Below are 20,886 nucleotides of genomic sequence, written 5' to 3' on the forward strand. Positions count from 1 at the left end.
TTCACTAGAAGCAAAAAACATGAAAAACCGTTGGCTCAAAGGTCCCCGTAAAGGGTTTAAAAATCCTAAATTAGACACAAAATGGTGTAAATTTTAAATTTCAAGTAAAAGGTTTTTTATGAATAATACTATACACAACAACCTTCGAAGTTAACTTTTATTCATCCATATGAAAGATAATAAAAAAATGTTGGGAATGGGGTCCCCATAGCGGATGTATTATTTCAAACTCAAACACAAAATGTGATTTACTACAGATTTCAATTTAACAGAAGGAAATCAAAAACACGAAGATATTTCTACTTCGTTCTACGATATCTAGATAAATCGCATCATTTTCACTAGAAGCAAAAAATATGAAAAACCGTTGGCTCAAAGGTCCCCGTAAAGGGTTTAAAAATCCAAAATTAGACACAAAATGGTGCAAATTTTAAATTTCAAGTAAAGGTTTTTTTTTGAATAATACTAAACACGACAACCTTCGAAGTTAACTTTTATTCATCCATATGAAAGATAATAAAAAAATGTTGGGAATGGGGTCCCCATAGCGGATGTATTATTTCAAACTGAAACACAAAATGTGATTTACTACAGATTTCAATTTAACAGAAGGAAATCAAAAACACGAAGATATTTCTACTTCGTTCTACGATATCTAGATAAATCGCATTATTTTCACTAGAAGCAAAAAACATGAAAAACCGTTGGCTCAAAGGTCCCCTTAAAGGGTTTAAAAATCCAAAATTAGACACAAAATGGTGTAAATTTTAAATTTCAAGTAAAGTTTTTTTTGAATAATACTAAACACGACAACCTTCGAAGTTAACTTTTATTCATCCATATGAAAGATAATCAAAATATGTTGGGAATGGGGTCCCCATAGCGGATGTATTATTTCAAACTTAAACACAAAATGTGATTTACTACAGATTTCAATTTAACAGAAGGAAATCAAAAACACGAAGATATTTCTTCTTCGTTCTACGATATCTAGATAAATCGCATTATTTTCACTAGAAGCAAAAAACCGTTGGCTCAAAGGTCCCCGTAAAGGGTTTAAAAATCCAAAATTAGACACAAAATAGTGTAAATTTTAAATTTCAAATAAAAGCTTTTTTTTTAATAATACTATACACGACAACCTTCGACGTTAACTTTTATTCATCCATATGAAAGATAATAAAAAAATGTTGGGAATGGGGTCCCCATAGCGGATTTATTATTTCAAACTTAAACACAAAATGTGATTTACTACAGATTTCAATTTAACAGAAGGAAATCAAAAACACGAAGATATTTCTACTTCGTTAGACGATATCTAGATAAATCGCATTATTTTCACTAGAAGCAAAAAAAATGAAAAACCGTTGGCTCAAAGGTCCCCGTAAAGGGTCTAAAAATCCTAAATTAGACACAAAATGGTGTAAATTTTAAATTTCAAGTTAAAGGTTTTTTATGAATAATACTATACACGACAACCTTCGAAGTTAACTTTTATTCATCCATATGAAAGACAATAAAAAAATGTTGGGAATGGGGTCCCCATAACGGATGTATTATTTCAAACTCAAACACAAAATGTGATTTACTACAGATTTCAATTTAACAGAAGGAAATCAAAAACACGAAGATATTTCTACTTCGTTCTACGATATCTAGATAAATCGCATCATTTTCACTAGAAGCAAAAAACATGAAAAACCGTTGGCTCAAAGGTCCCCGTAAAGGGTTTAAAAATCCTAAATTAGACACAAAATGGTGTAAATTTTAAATTTCAAGTAAAAGGTTTTTTATGAATAATACTATACACAACAACCTTCGAAGTTAACTTTTATTCATCCATATGAAAGATAATAAAAAAATGTTGGGAATGGGGTCCCCATAGCGGATGTATTATTTCAAACTTAAACACAAAATGTGATTTACTACAGATTTCAATTTAACAGAAGGAAATCAAAAACACGAAGATATTTCTACTTCGTTCTACGATATCTAGATAAATCGCATCATTTTCACTAGAAGCAAAAAATATGAAAAACCGTTGGCTCAAAGGTCCCCGTAAAGGGTTTAAAAATCCTAAATTAGACACAAAATGGTGTAAATTTTAAATTTCAAGTAGAAGGTTTTTTATGAATAATACTATACACGACAACCTTCGAAGTTAACTTTTATTCATCCATATGAAAGATAATAAAAAAATGTTGCGAATGGGGTCCACATAGCGGATGTATTAATTCAAACTTAAACACAAAATGTGATTTTCTACAAATTTCAATTTAACAGAAAGACATCAAAAACACGAAGATATTTCTACTTCGTTATACGATATCTAGATAAATCGCATTATTTTCAGTAGAAGGAAAAAACATGAAAAACCGTTGGCTCAAAGGTCCCCGTAAAGGGTTTAAAAACCCAAAATTAGACACAAAATGGTGTAAATTTTAAATTTCAAGTAAAGTTTTTTTTTTGAATAATACTATACACGACAACCTTCGAAGTTAACTTTTATTCATCCATATGAAAGATAATAAAAAAATGTTGGGAATGGGGTCCCCATAGCGGATGTATTATTTCAAACTTAAACACAAAATGTGATTTACTACAGATTTCAATTTAACAGAAGGAAATCAAAAACACGAAGATATTTCTACTTCGTTAGACGATATCTAGATAAATCGCATCATTTTCACTAGAAGCAAAAAACATGAAAAACCGTTGGCTCAAAGGTCCCCGTAAAGGGTTTAAAAATCCAAAATTAGACACAAAATGGTGCAAATTTTAAATTTCAAGTAAAGGTTTTTTTTTGAATAATACTAAACACGACAACCTTCGAAGTTAACTTTTATTCATCCATATGAAAGATAATAAAAAAATGTTGGGAATGGGGTCCCCATAGCGGATGTATTATTTCAAACTTAAACACAAAATGTGATTTACTACAGATTTCAATTTAACAGAAGGAAATCAAAAACACGAAGATATTTCTCTTCGTTCTACGATATCTAGATAAATCGCATTATTTTCAGTAGAAGGAAAAAACATGAAAAACCGTTGGCTCAAAGGTCCCCGTAAAGGATTTAAAAATCCAAAATTAGACACAAAATGGTGTAAATTTTAAATTTCAAGTAAAGGTTTTTTTTGAATAATCCTAAACACGACAACCTTCGAAGTTAACTTTTATTCATCCATATGAAAGATAATCAAAATATGTTGGGAATGGGGTCCCCATAGCGGATGTATTATTTCAAACTCAAACACAAAATGTGATTTACTACAGATTTCAATTTAACAGAAGGAAATCAAAAACACGAAGATATTTCTACTTCGTTAGACGATATCTAGATAAAATCGCATTATTTTCACTAGAAGCAAAAAACATGAAAAACCGTTGGCTCAAAGGTCCCCGTAAAGGGTTTAAAAATCCAAAATTAGACACAAAATGGTGTAAATTTTAAATTTCAAGTAAAAGGTTTTTTTTTAATAATACTACAGCGTGTTACAAAAAGATGTGTCACAAATTCAGGGGCGCATTCTACGGGTCAAAACAAGACTAAGTCACCAAAGAACTATGGTCCAAAACTAAACACCCGCGGAGATACGGGCCATCAAAGTATCACGTAAAATGCGATGAATTTTCCTTCAAGTGAAGCGACGAATATGGCTTGACCATATTGTTTTCAATTAATTGGTCATAATTGAAAAAGATTCGATATTTAAGAAACGATCGATTCTGGGGGCAGAGCTAAAAGCATTTTAGACCAAAAAATTAAACATTTAATTTGGTAAAGTGTTTTAATTTGGCCTAAAGTTACAACGGCGTTTTCAGATTGCTGTAGTTGCTGAGTGTCTTGGTTTTTCATTCATTAAAACGATGACCCATTCAACTTCTTTGTCAATTCAACGAGTAAAGCGCTTTTACGTGTAAGCAAGAGCTTCTAGTTATTGGAAAGATGTCGTGACAACGGCATGAACCTAGTAAAACCGGCGTTTTATTCAGACCGTGGTATTATTACCCAATCTCGCATGTCTGTTATCGAACCCCTGTGGAAGTTACGTTTGCCATCGAACATTCGTGGATATCTGTGTCGTGGGACATTGTTCTAAGACAGATTCACTATCGGCCACGTATGCAATAAATGACGCATACGGCGACAAACGACCAATGCTATTTCTCACGTGATTTAAGTACTCTATGACGCGTAATCCTTCGAAAAGTAGTCGCTTAAGTACATTACTGCTAGTAATGATTGATAACTACACCTGCTAGATCAAATGTCAACTAGCACATTACAATGTTTTTTAAAGGATCTTAAAATATTACCAATTAAAAAACATTTGTTTTGGAAAATTATTCAAACGAGGAGCTAGCCGATATGCACCTTATGTATGAACGAGCATTCGGCAAAGCTAGAAGCCAGGCGCCTTTACCAAGAGATGTGTCCTCAACGACGATTGCCGTGTCGTCAAACTTTCGAGGCGGTAGATCCAGAGACGGCGCCAGAATTTTTTTCAGTATAGGCTGAAGGTAGTTAGTTTTAGAGCCCCTAGCAGGGTTTTTCAACTTTCTACCCCCTTCTAATTAAATATCATAAGTTAATTAAAAATAAATAATAATTAATATATTATATTTTAACGTTTACCTTTTAATTCTAAATCAGTTTTGCTTCTTTTAAAGAAATTTCTCATTGTTTTTCCTTGTTTCTCAATGTCTGATTGTCTTGTCCGTTTTTGTTTACTCTTTTGCGTACCAGATAACTATTTTCTGCTACTTTTATTCAATGAACAGGTAGGGCAGCCTGCTAAGCAAGCGTTTTACATTATGAGAGACTTTCGTTGCATTAAGAGTCTATGCTTGTTCAGACTGAAGTGCCATAAAATTCTTTTCTTACACACAACTTTGAACATTTACCCTATGGCTGGTCAATGCTTATAAAAGCTTCCCCTCTAAAGTCGACTCATCGACTGACTGTGGATGGAGCTGTCTTTGCTGTGTGGGGTTGGGAGGCGATGAGTCGCCTATAGAGACGGAATTTAAACAAATGTTTACCATTCTACATAGCAGATTAACCTGGAGCTATTTTACTACCAAACTTTGCTCCTTTCATTGCTCAGTTTTTGAGGTTTTTTGGGCCCCTCCTCCTCAATTTTGGGGCCCTTGTCTAATTGTCAGGTAGGCTATAGCCTACTTAGCCTTAATGTAGCGCCGCCACTGGGTAGATCGACGTTTGCGAGAGACAGGGCAACTACGGCGAAGGGGTGGAGCTGGAAGACCGCAAGATGTACCCGAAAACTTAGAAAACCAAGTCCTGCAAATCTTACAAAATGATCCCGGAACCAGTACCTGCAAGCTGGCAGATCAACTTGATGTAAATCATGTAAAGGTTTGGAGAAACCTAAACAATCACGGATTTCACCCGTACCACTACCAGAAGGTTCAGGCTTTAAATCCAAATGACTATTTAAGGAGGCAACAGTTTTCAAACTGGTTTATCCACCAATGTGTTGCGAACCCCAATTTCCAGGCATGGTCTTAGTGACCGACGATGCCACGTTTTCCCAGGACGGAATCATCAACTCTCACAACATGCATCAATGGCGCCAAGAGAATCCGCACGCCATCGTGGTAGCAAGTCATCAAGTAAAATTTTGTTTAAATGTTTGGTGCAGTATTGTTGGTAATCTTTTAATCGGACCGCACTTGCTCCCGCAAAGACTTAACGGTCAACATTATCTCCAATTTCTAACTGAAACGCTACAGGAACTCTTAGAAGATTTGCCCTTGGCTCAGTGGCGCGACATGTGGTGTATGCACGATGGCGCTCCCGCTCATTTTAGGCGCGACGTTCGGTCACATTTGGACGCCACCTATCCTGGAAAGTGGATCGGTCGTGGAGACCTGTTGCTTGGCCAGCTGGTTCGCCCGACCTCAACCCTTTGGATTTCTTTCTTTGGGGTCATTTGAAGGACATGGTGTACCAAAGGGAAGTTCCAAACATCGAAGAATTAAGTCGACGGATCATTGAGGCATGCGAAACCATCAGAAATACACAAGGAATCTTTGAACGAGTTCGTGGGTCTTCCGTTAAGAGGGCCGAAGCTTGCGTAAGAGGTCAAGGACAACATTTTGAACAAGTTTTGTGAAATTTAATTGATAAAATACTATTTCGATGCTAATTGCACCCTTTAAAAAACATTGTAATGTACTAGTTGACATTTATCTAGCAGGTGTAGTTATCAATCATTACTAGCAGCAATGTACTTAAGCGACTACTTTTCGAAGGATTACGCGTCATACAGTATTTACAATCACGTGAGAAATAGCATTGGTCGTTTGTCGCCGTATGCGTCATTTATTGCATACGTGGCCGATAGTGAATCTGTCTTAGAACAATGTCCCACGACACAGATATCCACGAATGTTCGATGGCAAACGTAACTTCCACAGGGGTTCGATAACAGACATGCGAGATTGGGTAATAATACCACGATCTGGTTAAAAACACCGGTTTTACTAGGTTCATGCCGTTGTCACGACATCTTTCCAATAACTAGAAGCTCTTGCTTACACGTAAAAGCGCTTTACTCGTTGACTTGACAAAGAAGTTGAATGGGTCATCGTTTTAATGAATGAAAAACCAAGACACTCAGCAACTACAGCGATCTGAAAACGCCGTTGTAACTTTAGGCCAAATTAAAACACTTTACCAAATTAAATGTTTAATTTTTTGGTCTAAAATGCTTTTAGCTCTGCCCCCAGAATCGATCGTTTCTTAAATATCGAATCTTTTTCAATTATGACCAATTAATTGAAAACAATATAGTCAAGCCATATTCGTCGCTTCACTTGAAGGAAAATTCATCGCATTTTAAGTGATACTTTGATGGCCCGTATCTCCGCGGGTGTTCAGTTTTGGACCATAGTTCTTTGGTGACTTAGTCTTGTTTTGACCCGTAGAATGCGCCCCTGAGTTTGTGACACATCTTTTTGTAACACCCTGTATACACGACAACCTTCGAAGTTAACTTCTATTCATCCATATGAAAGATAATAAAAAAATGTTGGGATTGGGGTCCCCATAGCGGATGTAGTAATTAAAATATAAACACAAAATGTTATTTATTACAAATTTCAATTTAACAGAAAGACATCAAAAACGCGAAGATATTTCTACTTCGTTATACGATATCTTGATAAATCGCATTATTTTCACTAAAAGCAAAAAACATGAAAAACCGTTTGCTCAAAGGACCCTCAAAGGACCCGTAAAGGGTTTAAAAATCCAAAATTAGACACAAAATATATATATAAATATAAATATATATATAAAACTGCAACTCGGTAACCAGCTGGCTAAAATATAGCAGAATCGGGGTCAGTTTCAGCCAGTGAACAGCTAGCTGGTTTTTTTTTCAGATATTTAGCAGCGCTGCCTCTGCTAATTGTAGTCCAGTTGAAGCCCTCTCACTGACTATTGCCCGTACGAAAATGTTCTATGAAATTTCCATAAAAATATAAAATTCAATAGAGTGTAGTGCGTAAGGGGCTCTATTCCAATTGATATATCTATAAACTTTCTATATCTTCATTTTATAGATTTTATATAAAACAGAAACCATGCGTTTTTCTGTAAGTGTTATGTTAATATTTTATAAGCATATTTTATAGAAATTTTATAAATTATTTTAACTTATTTTCCACAACTTTCTATACGAGTTTTGCTAATTTTCTATTAAAGTTTTCAGAAAATCTTGTAAAGGCGTTTGAATTGTGATTCTATTGTTTTCTACAATACCTTAATGGAAAGTCTATACAATGTATATATTGTACAATTTATACAGTTTCTTAACATAAATTTATAATATGATTTACTTTTTTACTTAATGATCGCTCCAGAGCACTTTCAGTTCACTACACACAGTAGAAACAAGAGGTCTAAAAATGGTCTCTTCATGGTTTAAACTATATCATCATACCAGTAATAGTTTAAATTTAGGTGCATTATGGTTTGAAAATCGATTCAGTCAAAATTAACCATAAATGGTTTGTCCATAAAGCTAGATTAAACCAACAATGTTCTGGAATTAGACATGGAACCGTTATGTTCTACTATCAGACCCTTTAACTAATGTTCTGCTTTCAGAATATGATTCAGAAATGTACCGATTTTAAACTATATCTCGTTAATTTTCCGTCTTTAAACCATATTCTGTTAATGTTCTAATAATAGAGGTAAAGTTTAAATGTTCTAAAATGAGAATGAAAAATTTACAATTCTGATATCAGAATTAAAGATTAAAAGTTCAAACAGCACCTATGATAGCTTTCTAATAAGGTGTAACACCCCGAGGCTCTTTCTACTGCCAGTTCACTTAAGGAGAATAATCCTTACTATAAACCCAGTGCCCAGTTAAGATGGAATGAATGAATGTAATGAAAACTTGTCTGTTCTGCAGGATTCTTAGGGCACTGCAGTATTCCATGTAACAATGAATTACATTAAGTAATACACGTTGGTACAGGTGCACTTAAACATGCAATAAACCAAAGCGGCTAAAGACCACTGACAGGTATCTCCACCCAAACTGCAGTCTACTTACAGCCCTTTTGCAACTCACTTACAGCTAATCACTGAAGCCCCATTGGAAGCACCGTTATAGTTGTTCTATCCCTTTCAGGGCCCTCATGTAAACGAAAAGACGCAAGATCACATAGAAGTGTGTTTATAGTGATAAGCTTTAATTATAAAACTTTATGTAATTTAACCTATTTTTGTCCCTATACCGATCATTTTAATTGGCTGACAGATATTACGTGCAGAAATTTGGCACAGCTTCATAAAGTCTGTTTTTAAGATACAGCATCTTATTTTAAGGGCTGCTTACAGATGTAGTTGATGTTATATTCCAGTCAATGAGATTTGCAAACTCCTTTTTACTAAGCTTGAGTGCATCTATATTAAGGCATATCACATGGGCTACCATTACAGTTTGATTTTAGTCATGTTGTAGTATCATCAATTTGACTTATTTGCAAAGCTTTTCCAACCATCTAACAGCGATAACTTGAAAATGGTCCAAAGAAACATTTAATTTACAGTATTTTAATACCTGCAGCTATATGGCTACTTAAAACCTTTGCAGATAGATTTAAGTCAGTTAAGCTGAACTTGCAGCTGTAGTGCAGCTCTTTATCAACTTTAGCAGAAAAGTGCAGATCGATTTTTAGCTAAATAATTTGCGGGATGAGTCTGCAGTCAAATGTAGTCTAGGTTCAGAGAAGGTTCAGCCAACTATTCTAAAAACAGCTATAGTTTACACCTTATTAACAGCCCGAAATTTATGTTCGGGAACGGTTTTCCATAACCTTTGTTTTTGATTCAAATTAGTCATATTTCTAAGGTATAGCATAACGCACAAAAATTAACCTCATACTTTTGATATATGTTTTTTAGTTTCGATGAGTCTTGATAATTTCTTAACGTATTAAATAATTATAAACGTATTAAATAATTATAAACGTATTAAATAATTATAAATTATAATCGTAATCAGAGATTCATTTCTTTTTAATAGAGAATATATCTCGTTCTGTGTTTTATTTGAATTTTTACGTTCGATGTGGGGATTTCACTTCCTACAGCTTTTTGTGGTCTTTGCTTTAGATGAAAATTATACATAATAATACATATACATACAAAATACGTATTTTTTCGCATCTTCCTAATTCGTTAGACTTAAAAATCAATCCAATATGTTTTTGGTGTAAGTTTTTAAATTCGATTTTGGGACCCTTTTTCTTAATGACTTTGGAAGTTTTTTTGCGTTTGATGAAAATTCTTAAAATTCCAAATGGAGATGTTGAGCTCTCTGATGAAATTACTCAACAAACATTACTTCCTAGAGTTAATGATCGAAATCATGCAAAATTGGGAAAGAAAAATGGACAATATTACTATTAATGAGGAAGTTTATTGCTTATGTGGATTCCGAGGAACCGCTTCAAATTAAGAGTGTAGTCCCGCCCGAAGATGTTAAGGGATACCTTTCTATCGAAACTTACAAACGCACGTCAAACGTGCCATCAAAGGTATAGGCAATCTCAGAATTGGACAATAGGCTGACACTACGGTGCCCATTATAAAAATGAGGGATGTTTTGAGGGTGACCAAGGACCAGGTTCAACTTAAACCTAAACAATAAGTTCTATTTAAAAGAATTATTTATAGACTCGAGTTTATGATATATACCTTTATAATTGAAATGTATAATTCATCCCATATTGTATGTAATTTTCAATTTTTACATCTGCTATGTGGCCCCTCGTTCTAACGTTTTTCAATATTTTTTTGATTAAAATACGTGAGCTTGGATAGGTTTAGGGTATCGCAAGTACGTTGAATTTTTGGTATCTACCTATTAAATTAAAATTTACAATAGATACAATTTTTTGTTTCATTTTGACTTTCTTCATCCGGTATTAGGACCTCTTTTCTAACGGTTTTTCATTATATTTCTAATTAAGGTGTCGTACAACGCACTAAAATTTACCTATCATTTTTGATATATACAATTTGCTTTGAAATAAATAGAAAATTCAATTTTGGCTTTTTAAATCCGCAGTGGCAACCCTAGTTTCAAAGTTTTTTCATGTTTTTTAAGTTTCTATTAATCTAGATAATGTCTTAAGTTATCAAGTAATGCACTACGTAAGAATCGTAATCCAGATATACATCTGTTTTTCTAAATTGAGAATAAATCACACTTTGTGTTTTATTTTAGTTTTTACATTTGATGTGGGGACCTTTTTTCCTACAGGTTTTCGTGGTCTTGCTTTAGATGAATATCACACTTAATCACGCCAGGTATTTCTTCTATCTTCCAAATTCATTAGACTTAAAAATCAATCAAAAATGTTTTGGTGTTGAGGTTTTACATTCGATTTTGGGACCCTTTTCTTCATGATTTTTAAATTTTTTTTGTTGAAAATTATTAAATCTCCTAAGGTACAACGCACTGAAAATAGCCTCGAATTTAATATATAAACATATAAAATTGAAATTTAAAATAACTCAATATGAAATCAATTTTAGAATTTGGATGAAACTAGATAATTTCTTAAGATTCTGAATCATGCAGTAAATTAGAATCATAATTTAGATATAATGTTTAATTGAAATCTAGAATAAATCTGGACCTGTTTTTAACATTGACTTTTTACCTCCAGAATCAACGGTTTTTAGTTTTTTCATAATGCTATGCACAGAAATTTGAAATTTTGTTTCAAAGGGATAAAACATTTAATATAGCCAGAAATGTCCCATCTCGTCTCTAACTGTTTACGTCCGTTATGCTGATCGTTGTTCCAAGGGTTTTCATATGTTTTTAGAATATCTAAATAGATGCCAAATGGCGTACTTAAAATAGGCTAAAATTTTTGATATATACCTCTATTTTTCAAATTGAGAATTAATCCCTTTTTGTGTTTAATTTTGACTGTTTATACGCGTAATGAGGACCCTTGTTATAACGGTATCGTTCCTTTCAACCGAATTCCCAATGGACCGAAATCCCATTCGACCGAATATCCCGCAATGATTTTAGATTTCCAGCCCAATGGCTATATTCCCGATGGACCGATATCCCAATCGTCCGAATATGCCCCTAAAAAATACATGAATATAACTTGAAACACTGTAGCCGTCAGCGATTCGGTGGTGTAGTGGATACGATGTTGGACTGCGCAGCGATAGGTTGTTGGTTCGAATCTCCGAAAGGTATGTTAATAATATTAAAAGTAAATGTTTCGTGATACTAATTATAACGCTCACTTTCATTCCTTTCAAGGCAAGAGATATATAGAATTAATAAACAAATTGTGCTTAAAATTAAGTACAGTCTTAATGGTAGTTCCATCGATGTCTTTAAATTTTAAATTAAAATTTTAATATTTTGGTTTCGGGTGGGTTAGGTTAGGTTAGGTTAGGTTAGGTTAGGTTAGCTTAGCTTAGCTTAGGTTAGGTTAGGTTAGGTTAGGTTAGTTTAGGTTTGGTTTGGTTCCAATAATTCGTTGACACCTTTGCCAAAATGTGCTCCTTTTAATTAGCTACCACCTTTTCCAAAATATTCTCCCTTTAAATAGCTACCACCTTTTCCAAAACATTCTCCTATTAATTAGCTGCCACCTTTTCCAAAAGATTTTCCTATTAATTAGCTGCCACCTTTTTCAAAATATTCTCCTACTAATTAGCTGCAACCTTTTCCAAAACATTCTCCTACTAATTAGCTACCACATTTTCCAAAATATTCTCCTTTTAACTAGCTACCACCTTTTCCAAAATATTCTCCTTTTAATTAGCTACCACCTTTTCCAAAACATTCTCCTATTAATTAGCTGCCACCTTTTCCAAAATATTCTTCTATTAATTAGCTGCCACCTTTTCCAAAATATTTTCCTATTAATTAGCTGCAACCTTTACCAAAACATTCTCCTACTAATTAGCTGCCACATTTTCGAAAAGATTCTTCTTTTAATTAGCTACCACCTTTTCTAAAATATTCTCCTATTAATTAGCTGCCACCTTTTCCAAGAGATTTTCATATTAATTAGCTTCCACCTTTTCCAAAATATTCTCCTATTAATTAGCTGCCACCTTTTCCAAAATATTCTCTAATTAATTATCTGACATCTTTTCCAAAATATTTCTATTATTGCTAAAAAATTGTTCGTGGTAAGAGGCGGGCTTTTAATACTCATATAAATAATCTTTTTACCTCCAAACAAGGTTGGGTTGGGTTAGGTTAGGTTAGGTTAGGTTAGGTTAGGTTTGGTTAGGTTAGGCTAGGGTAGGTTAGGTTATGTTAGGCTAGGGTAGGTGAGGTTCGCCGTAATTAAAACGTAGTTAAAATAAGTGCAGTAATACATTTTCAACTCACATTTATTTTAACAATAATAAGTTGTGAAATTAAAAATATATTTAATGCAAAACCACACAGTATGTCTTCTTCCAGTTCAATAGAATTTCGGTCCAATGGGACTATAATAAAATCGCACCTTTGGCTACGTTCGGTCGAATGGGACCCCCCCCAAAAAAACCCTTCTGTCGAATGGGAATTCGGTTCAATGGGACCAAAGCGTTATAACGGTTATACATTTTTTCGTCGAAAATTTCACGAGCTATCTCCTATTACACTTAAAACCGCTCGATTTTTTGTGGTATTCTAAAATTATTATTATTATTAATAAATCCAATTTTAAGTTTAATTTGTCACTTTTACATCTAATATGGGAAAATTCATTAACAATTTTCATGCGGTTTTTTTCTCTGTTTAAAGGGAATTACAAAAGTGATAATAGGATTCAAGTGTATTTATGGTCAAAAAAAGTATATCTGTTATATTTACGACTTAAGTGTTCTTTCCTAAGAAAAGTAATTAAATGTATAAAACAGTAGCATTGAAAACCAAGATCTAAAATTGAAAGTAGTTAAGGCTCGCCATATAAATTTAAGGCGCGATAAAAGCCCGAAACCATATTTTCAACATGCAGCTAAAGGCTCGATGCTCGAAAACCGAAAATAGAGAGGCGGGAGGCTCGACTCGAAACCAAAAAATCAAGGCTCGCACTGCCCTTATATATAATGTATTATATATCAAAAATCTTAGTTACGACACCTAACCAAGTTTACTATTATTCAACCAAAAGAAAAATAATGAAAAAGCGTTAAAAAAGGTCCTCATAGCGGATGTAGTAAGTCAAATTTAAACAGAAAATTTTATTTATCACAAATATCAATTAAACAGGAAGATATCAAAAATACGAAGCTATTTCAACTTCGTTATACGATATCTCAAAAAATCGCATTATTTTCACCTAAAGCAAAAAACATGAAAAACCGTTGGGTCAAAGGTCCCGGAAAGGGCTTAAAATCCAAAATTAGACACAAAATGGTGTAAATTATAATATTCAACTAAAAAGGTATATATCAAAACTTTTAGACATCATACCTTACGAAGTTTACTATTATTCATCCACAAGGAAAATAACAAAGAACCGTTGGAAAAAGGGATGTAGTAAGTCAATTTTAAACTCAAATTTTATTTATCACAAATATAAATTAAACAGGTAGATATCAAAAATACAAAGCTCTAGCTACTGCGTTATACGAAACCTTAAGGAATGGTATTATTTCCATCTAAAGTTAAAACATGAAAAACCGTTGGGTCAAGGGTCCCCACAAAGGGTGTGAAAATCCAAAATTAGACACAAAATGGTGTAAATTATAAATTTCAATTGAATAAGTATATATTAAAAATTTTAGATACGACACCTTACGAAATTTACTATTCACCTGAAAAATAGTGTAAAATGGGTGATATTAAAATTACAATTCAACGGGAATATATCGAAAATTGAATTTATTTACTTACAAAGACTACTAACTAGAAACATAATGAAATACCGCTTGAAAAAGGCTGCCCATAGTGGATATAAGAGTTCAAAATTGAACAAAAATGAGATGTATTATGCATTTCAATGAAACAGGACAGGTAGATATCAAATATTCGAGGCTCTTTTAATGTGTTATACGATACCTTCGGAAATTATCCAGTTTTTATCTAAAGCAAAAACATAAAAACCCATTGGAAGAAGGGTCCATATAACAGGTGTAAATAGTCACAATTAGACACAATACGGGATTTTATTAACATTTCATTTAAACAGGTTTACATCAAAAATTGTAATCATTTTTCGTGCGTTTGGTTAAGGAAGTTTTCTAATATTCATTAAAAGAAAAAAGACGAAAAATCGCCATCTCGGGTATGAAAATTTCACAGTTAAACTCAAGATGAATCATAAATTCTTCAAATTTTCCTTTAAAGCAAAGAAAGTGAGAAATTGTTGGTATAAAAGTATTATAGATGTAATAAGTCAAATCAAAAACGGATTTATGGGATAAGAACGTCGGAGTTAGCGAATTCACTCCCCATCCTCGCATACTTTATTGAGAAACTTCGTCTGCTTATATTTTGACTCCACCCACAAATTCGATCTCTAGAAGTAGCTATATACAGAATTTGTGGGTGGAGTCAAAATATAAGCAGACGAAGTTTCTCAATAAAGTATGCGAGGATGGTACTAGAGGCTAAAGCTACGATCCGACGTTCTTATCCCATAAATCCGTTTTTGGTCAAATCAAACACAAAATAGAATTTACTTTCAATATCAACTAAACAGGTATTTATCAAATTAATGATTATTTTTTAAGTGCAAAAATAAAAAAATGAAAAACCATTGGAACACTTTGCAGTAAAAAATGAGCATTGAAAATATTTTGATAAAAGAGGAAGTTATTAAAAATATTTTGATAAAAGAGGAAGTTATTAAAAACCCTATTCTAAGTTTAATTGACGATGCCATTCGTAAAAATATCCTTTTAACCTTTGTCATTCTATAGAGTGTATTAGACTATAAAGATTGAAATACAGTATATTATACAAAGACGAGTTTTTCTTCGCAGTGCTTAAAAAACTTCACATATAGACAATCATTGGCCACAGTTTTTTTAAACTCACTAAGGCCCAGAAATTGGAAACTACATGTATTACAATTTGAATTTCAGTTTTATCAATACGAGAAATTTGGTTTTAATTGGGGAGTTCAAACATTTGCTATGATTCGAAATTTTACAACAAAAACGTCTAACTCGCAAACTATTATCCACTTCGTAATGTTAAGCTCCATAGAGATTAACATAACGATTTCGAATTCAGTATAAATAGAAAATATTCAAATACTTTTACTACGTGCTAGAACCTATTTTATTGAAAAAACCTTTCTTTTAAATAATTTTTCTGGAAAGATTTAATTCTTGATTAAAATATCGAACCGAATTATTTCCTCTCAACCCATTAAGCTATATTATATAATATCCAGAAAAATGCTGTGAGTTGCCTAATTTGGACATTTTTGGCTATAGAAAAATTCAAAATATTAATGCGGGAATGAAAAGGGATTCAGGCTGGAGTGATATTTCTCTTTGGATGAGAAAAATTCCCAATTTTTAGCTTCCACAATTCATTTTTGATCCAGCGCGCTTTTCGGTGAGCAAACAAGACGAGTTTATAGCCCTTCCGCCTCCCCCCTCCGTCCCGACCTTCTGAGTTGAGACTAAAACTCGTTTATGTTTCTCTCGGCGCAAGTGCGACGTTTTAAAAATATCTTCCGCATACCGATTTAAAAAGGGGGGGGGGGGTTGAGCAGGCAGAGCGTACTCGTTCCCGCTGAAGTAGTACCCCCTTTCTCACCGGATCTATCTCTCTATCAGTCTACTGAGGATAGCGGCCCCTTTGACGCCCCTTTTGATATCGGTCTATAATTGTTAAGTACCGTAGCATTGGCTTTATGCAGTTTTGGATTGTCATTAAATTATCTGAAACTTATTATAATTCTAGGAGAGTGGTACCTCTCTTACATAAGACTTCATACAGCCTTTAATGATTAATGAGGTGTTTTTTGATTGGTTTTAGCCTTTTTCGTATTATTTTTACTGTTTTTAAAAAAATCTATAGAACAACAACCCGGACTCACAATATGTGGTTAAAATTTCGAAGAGATCCATCTAATAGTTTATTTTATAATAAGTCAATTTGCTAAGGGTGGTTTTCAATAACATAAAATTAATCAGCCCTTTTGGATAAAAACTCGAAACTTCCCAAATATTAAACTTTTTCGAAGCCATAGTGTAAGTTAATAATTAAATTTTTGTTAAAAGAAGAGAAAACTTATGGCAATTAAATACAAGTATTTTATTAGGTGTAGAATGCCTAATTAAAATACATTAAGATGAGAGCTTTCGGCTCGAGAGCCTTCATCAGTCATACTAAAATCTAAAACGCGTGACACATACGAGGTAACCTCGGTTTTTAAAAAATCATATCACGCCCTCTTTTGAACAAGATGCCTGTCGTCTATGACTCCCCAATATTTTGCTTCAGCACAGCCTTGATTTAAATTTAATATCCCTGATTTTTTAATAAATATACCTTCAATAAATTTTCTTTTTCGCCAATTTTTTTCCCGATATAGAACTTCTGGATATTTAAAATCCATTACGTGACCTTTCGACTCCCAAACATGAACCGCTATGCCGTTTTCTTTATCAAAATTTTTAATGCATTGCTTATGCCCTGAGAACCTATTTTTTAACGTTTGTTGTGTTTCACCAACATACGTTTCGCCGCATGTTTCACATTTTACTTGGTAAACAACGCAGCGATTATCCAATAGGTTAATATCTCTTTTAGGCCTATTTTTAACTAAGTGATTGTTTAAATTTTGTCCACCTATATTTAATAATTTAATGTTGAATTTATTTTTTAATAATCTACCTAATTTTTCCCATTGAAATAACATGGGATTTTTTATTTAAAAAAAGCCAAATTCTGGACCGTATATTCCAAAAATTATAAATTCCTTAGGATTCAAAACGTTTTTAATTGAAGATAAGAAATTTATATTAGGCCCTTTTCTACTTTTCATTCAGAAACTTTTATGTTAAGTATATTTAGTTTTAATTTTTCAAAAATACCTCGATTTACGATTTTTTCAAAGACGCCCTGTTTTATTAGAAATTGACAGCACGTTCGAAACTCTTATTTTTTAGTGTTTAGTGGTTGAAAACAATTGGAGTAATTCTATTTAAAGTTTTATGGATGAAATACTCCATAGAAAGTTAAGTAAGCTTGAATCCAAGCGCTGTCTGTTCGCGAGTCGATAACCTCGGTTGAAATCTAATTAATTTTCTTTAAGAATACAGCTCTGCACAAGTCTATGGCATTAAACTAAGGAGTAACATTGATTTCTTACTGTTTAAGACAAACAACGAAATTCTGATCATAGGGGACACGAACTGTGACCTCAAAGCCACCACGCTATCGGCAAAGGCAAGACTACCTCTCAAGACACTGGGGAATTTCATACAAATGATAACATCCCCGATCAGAATTACCCTAAACTCAACAACTTTGATTGATCATATTTATGTAAATCACCCGGAACGAATCACAGAGGTCATAGTAAAGGCATGTGGAGCATCTGACCATGACCTAACATGGATCATAAGGAAGAAAATGAGTATAAAACTGCATAAGAAAATTACCTCGAAATTCGTTCAAGAACTCCATACAAAATTAAATAAGGCTAAGGAATCCATTGACAGCCCAGAAAGGGGCCTACAGATGTTACAAAATGAAATAATTGACCACCTGGACAAGCATGCTCCGCTATGAGAAAAATATGTATCTACTAAAAGCGCCCCGTGGCTAACCTCAAATATAAAACATCAAATTCACATAAGAGACAAATTCAAGACAAACAAGAACAGTAAACCATGCTCATAAGTAAAAGTACAAAATATGTACAGGAAACTGACAAACTTGGTCCACGCTCTTATCCATAAAGAGAAGACAAGATACTTCAAAATTAATATTGGAATCGGCAGTAATGAAACGACCAATATTTGGAAAACCATTAAGCCATACCTCAAGCAAAAGAATACCAAACTTATAACGGAGATGGAATACAAGGCCAATAAAAACAAAGATCCAGAAACCGTAGCAAACATGCTTCACGAATGCTTTGTGAACATAGCAGGGGAACTGCTAAACATGAAGAGTGTATCAAGATGATAGCTAAAGCGCAAAAATTGGACTCACTTACAGCTGCCAGCGCAAAAGCTAATATTACATCTCTGCAACATAATTACCACCTAGAAGTGCTGAAATTCATGTACAGAATAAAAATTAGTTATTACCCTGACTTTATTGAAGGATGGTTTCAAACAACAAATAATAACGTAAAAACTCGTGGCACAACAAATAACTTCTATACGGAAAACTTCTCCAGATATAGAAATAAAAGCTTGAAGCATAAGGGTATAGAGCTCGGGAACAGACTCCCAATGGACATCAAACAAAAACAATCTTATAAACTTGTTATAGATAAGATAAACAATTATTTGAACAATCTTACTAGTCTTAAGCAGATGTTTATGACTTCTTATCCAGGATAAGAAGTCATTAATTTCTGTCTTGACTAATAGCAGAAAAATTAGAGCTTTTCTCTCGTTAATTTTAAAATCTTAACTTAAAAGCAGGACACTTTTGTAAATAAGAAAATTCTTAAAGGTAAATCCTAAATAAAAGCCTATTATTATTAATATTATTATTATTATCATTAAACTAGATTACTGATTAAAGGAAGTTAAGCTAGATTACCGATTGTAGAAAATCAAGCAAGATTGCCGATTCGTAATAATTTCCAGTTAGTGTTTAAATTTCACTAACCACATTTGCTATGAGGATCCATTTTCCGACGTTTTTTTATAATCTTTCATATGGATGAATAATAGTAAACTTCGAAGGTTGTCGTGTCTGAAATTATTTAAAAAACCTTTGTAATTGAAATTTATAACTCACACCATTTTCCGTCTAATTTTGTATTTTTAAATCCTTTACGTGGACCTTTGAGGCAACGGTTTTCCATGTTTTTTGCTTTTGGTGAAAATAATGCGATTAACCAAATAGACAAATCTTCGTGTTTTTGATGTCTTTCTTTTAAATTGAAATTTATAATAAATCACATTTTGTGTTTAAATTTGATTTACTACATCCGCTATGGGGACCCCATTCCCAATGTTGTTTTATTATCTATCATATGGATGAATAAAAGTTAAGTTAACTTCGAAGGTTGTCGTGTATATTATTATTTAAAAAAAACCTTTTACTTGAAATTTATAATTTTCACCATTCTGTGTCTAATTTTGGACTTTTAAACCCTTTACGGGGACCTTTGAGCCAACGGTTTTTCATGTTTTTTGCTTTTGGTGAAAATAATGCGATTTAATTACATATCGTATAACGAAGTAGAAATATCTTCGTGTTATTGATTTCTTTCTGTTAAATTGAAATCTGTAGTAAATCACATTTTGTGTTGAAATTTGAATTAATACATCCGCTATGGGGACCCCATTCCCAACGTTTTTTTATTATCTTTCAAAGAGATGAATAAAAGTTAACTTCGAAGGTTGTCGTGTATAAAATTATTTTAAAAAAACCTTTTTCTTGAAATTTATAATTTAAACCATTTTGTGTGTAATTTTGGATTTTTAAATCCTTTATGGGGACCTTTGAGCCAACGGTTTTTCATGTTTTTTGCTTTTGGTGAAAATAATGCGATTTAATTACATATCGTATAACGAAGTAGAAATATCTTCGTGTTTTTGATGTCTTTCTGTTAAACTGAAATTTGTAATAAATCACATTTTGTGTTTAAATTTTAATTACTACATCCGTTATGGGGACCCTTTTCTTAACGTTGTATTATTATTTTTCATATAAATGAATAATAGTAAACTTCGTAAGTTGTCTTATCTAAAATTATTTAAAAAACCTTTATAAATGAAATTTACAATTTACACCATTTTGTGTCTAATTTTGGATTTTTAAGTCCTTTACGGGGACCTTTGAGCCAACGGTTTTTCATGTTTTTTTCTTTTGGTGAAAATAATGCGATTTAATTACATATCGTATAACGAACTAGTAATATCTTTGTGTTTTTTATGCCTTTCTGTTAAATTGAAATTCGAAATATTCAAATTTTGTGTTTAAATTTGAATTACTACATTCGCTATGGGGACCCTATTCCCAACGTTTTTTTATTAGCTTTCATATGGATGAATAATTGTAAAGTTCGAAGATTGTCGTGTCTAAAATTATTTAAAAAAACCTTTATAAATGAAATTTACAATTTACACCATTTTGTGTCTAATTTTTGATTTTTAAATCCTTTACGTGGACCTTTGAGCCAACGGTTTTTCATGTTTTTTG

At 32.8% G+C, this 20,886-nt stretch overlaps 1 long non-coding RNA gene across 1 annotated transcript; it reads right to left on the minus strand.

The window, feature by feature from the left end:
• Positions 1–14,680: 14,680 nt before the first annotated feature.
• LOC149681273 (uncharacterized) lies at positions 14,681–19,027 on the minus strand. The gene is made up of 2 exons (XR_016365575.1): positions 18,813–19,027; positions 14,681–14,872 (listed from the first exon to the last, which is right to left on the minus strand). It is a non-coding gene; the product is annotated as an uncharacterized LOC149681273 (long non-coding RNA).
• Positions 19,028–20,886: the final 1,859 nt, after the last annotated feature.

The sequence above is a fragment of the Phalangium opilio genome, unplaced genomic scaffold (genome assembly GCF_054372755.1).
Source record: "Phalangium opilio isolate 3A_F unplaced genomic scaffold, DU_Popi_V2 ptg000039l_1, whole genome shotgun sequence".
Taxonomy (NCBI): Eukaryota; Metazoa; Arthropoda; class Arachnida; order Opiliones; family Phalangiidae; genus Phalangium; species Phalangium opilio.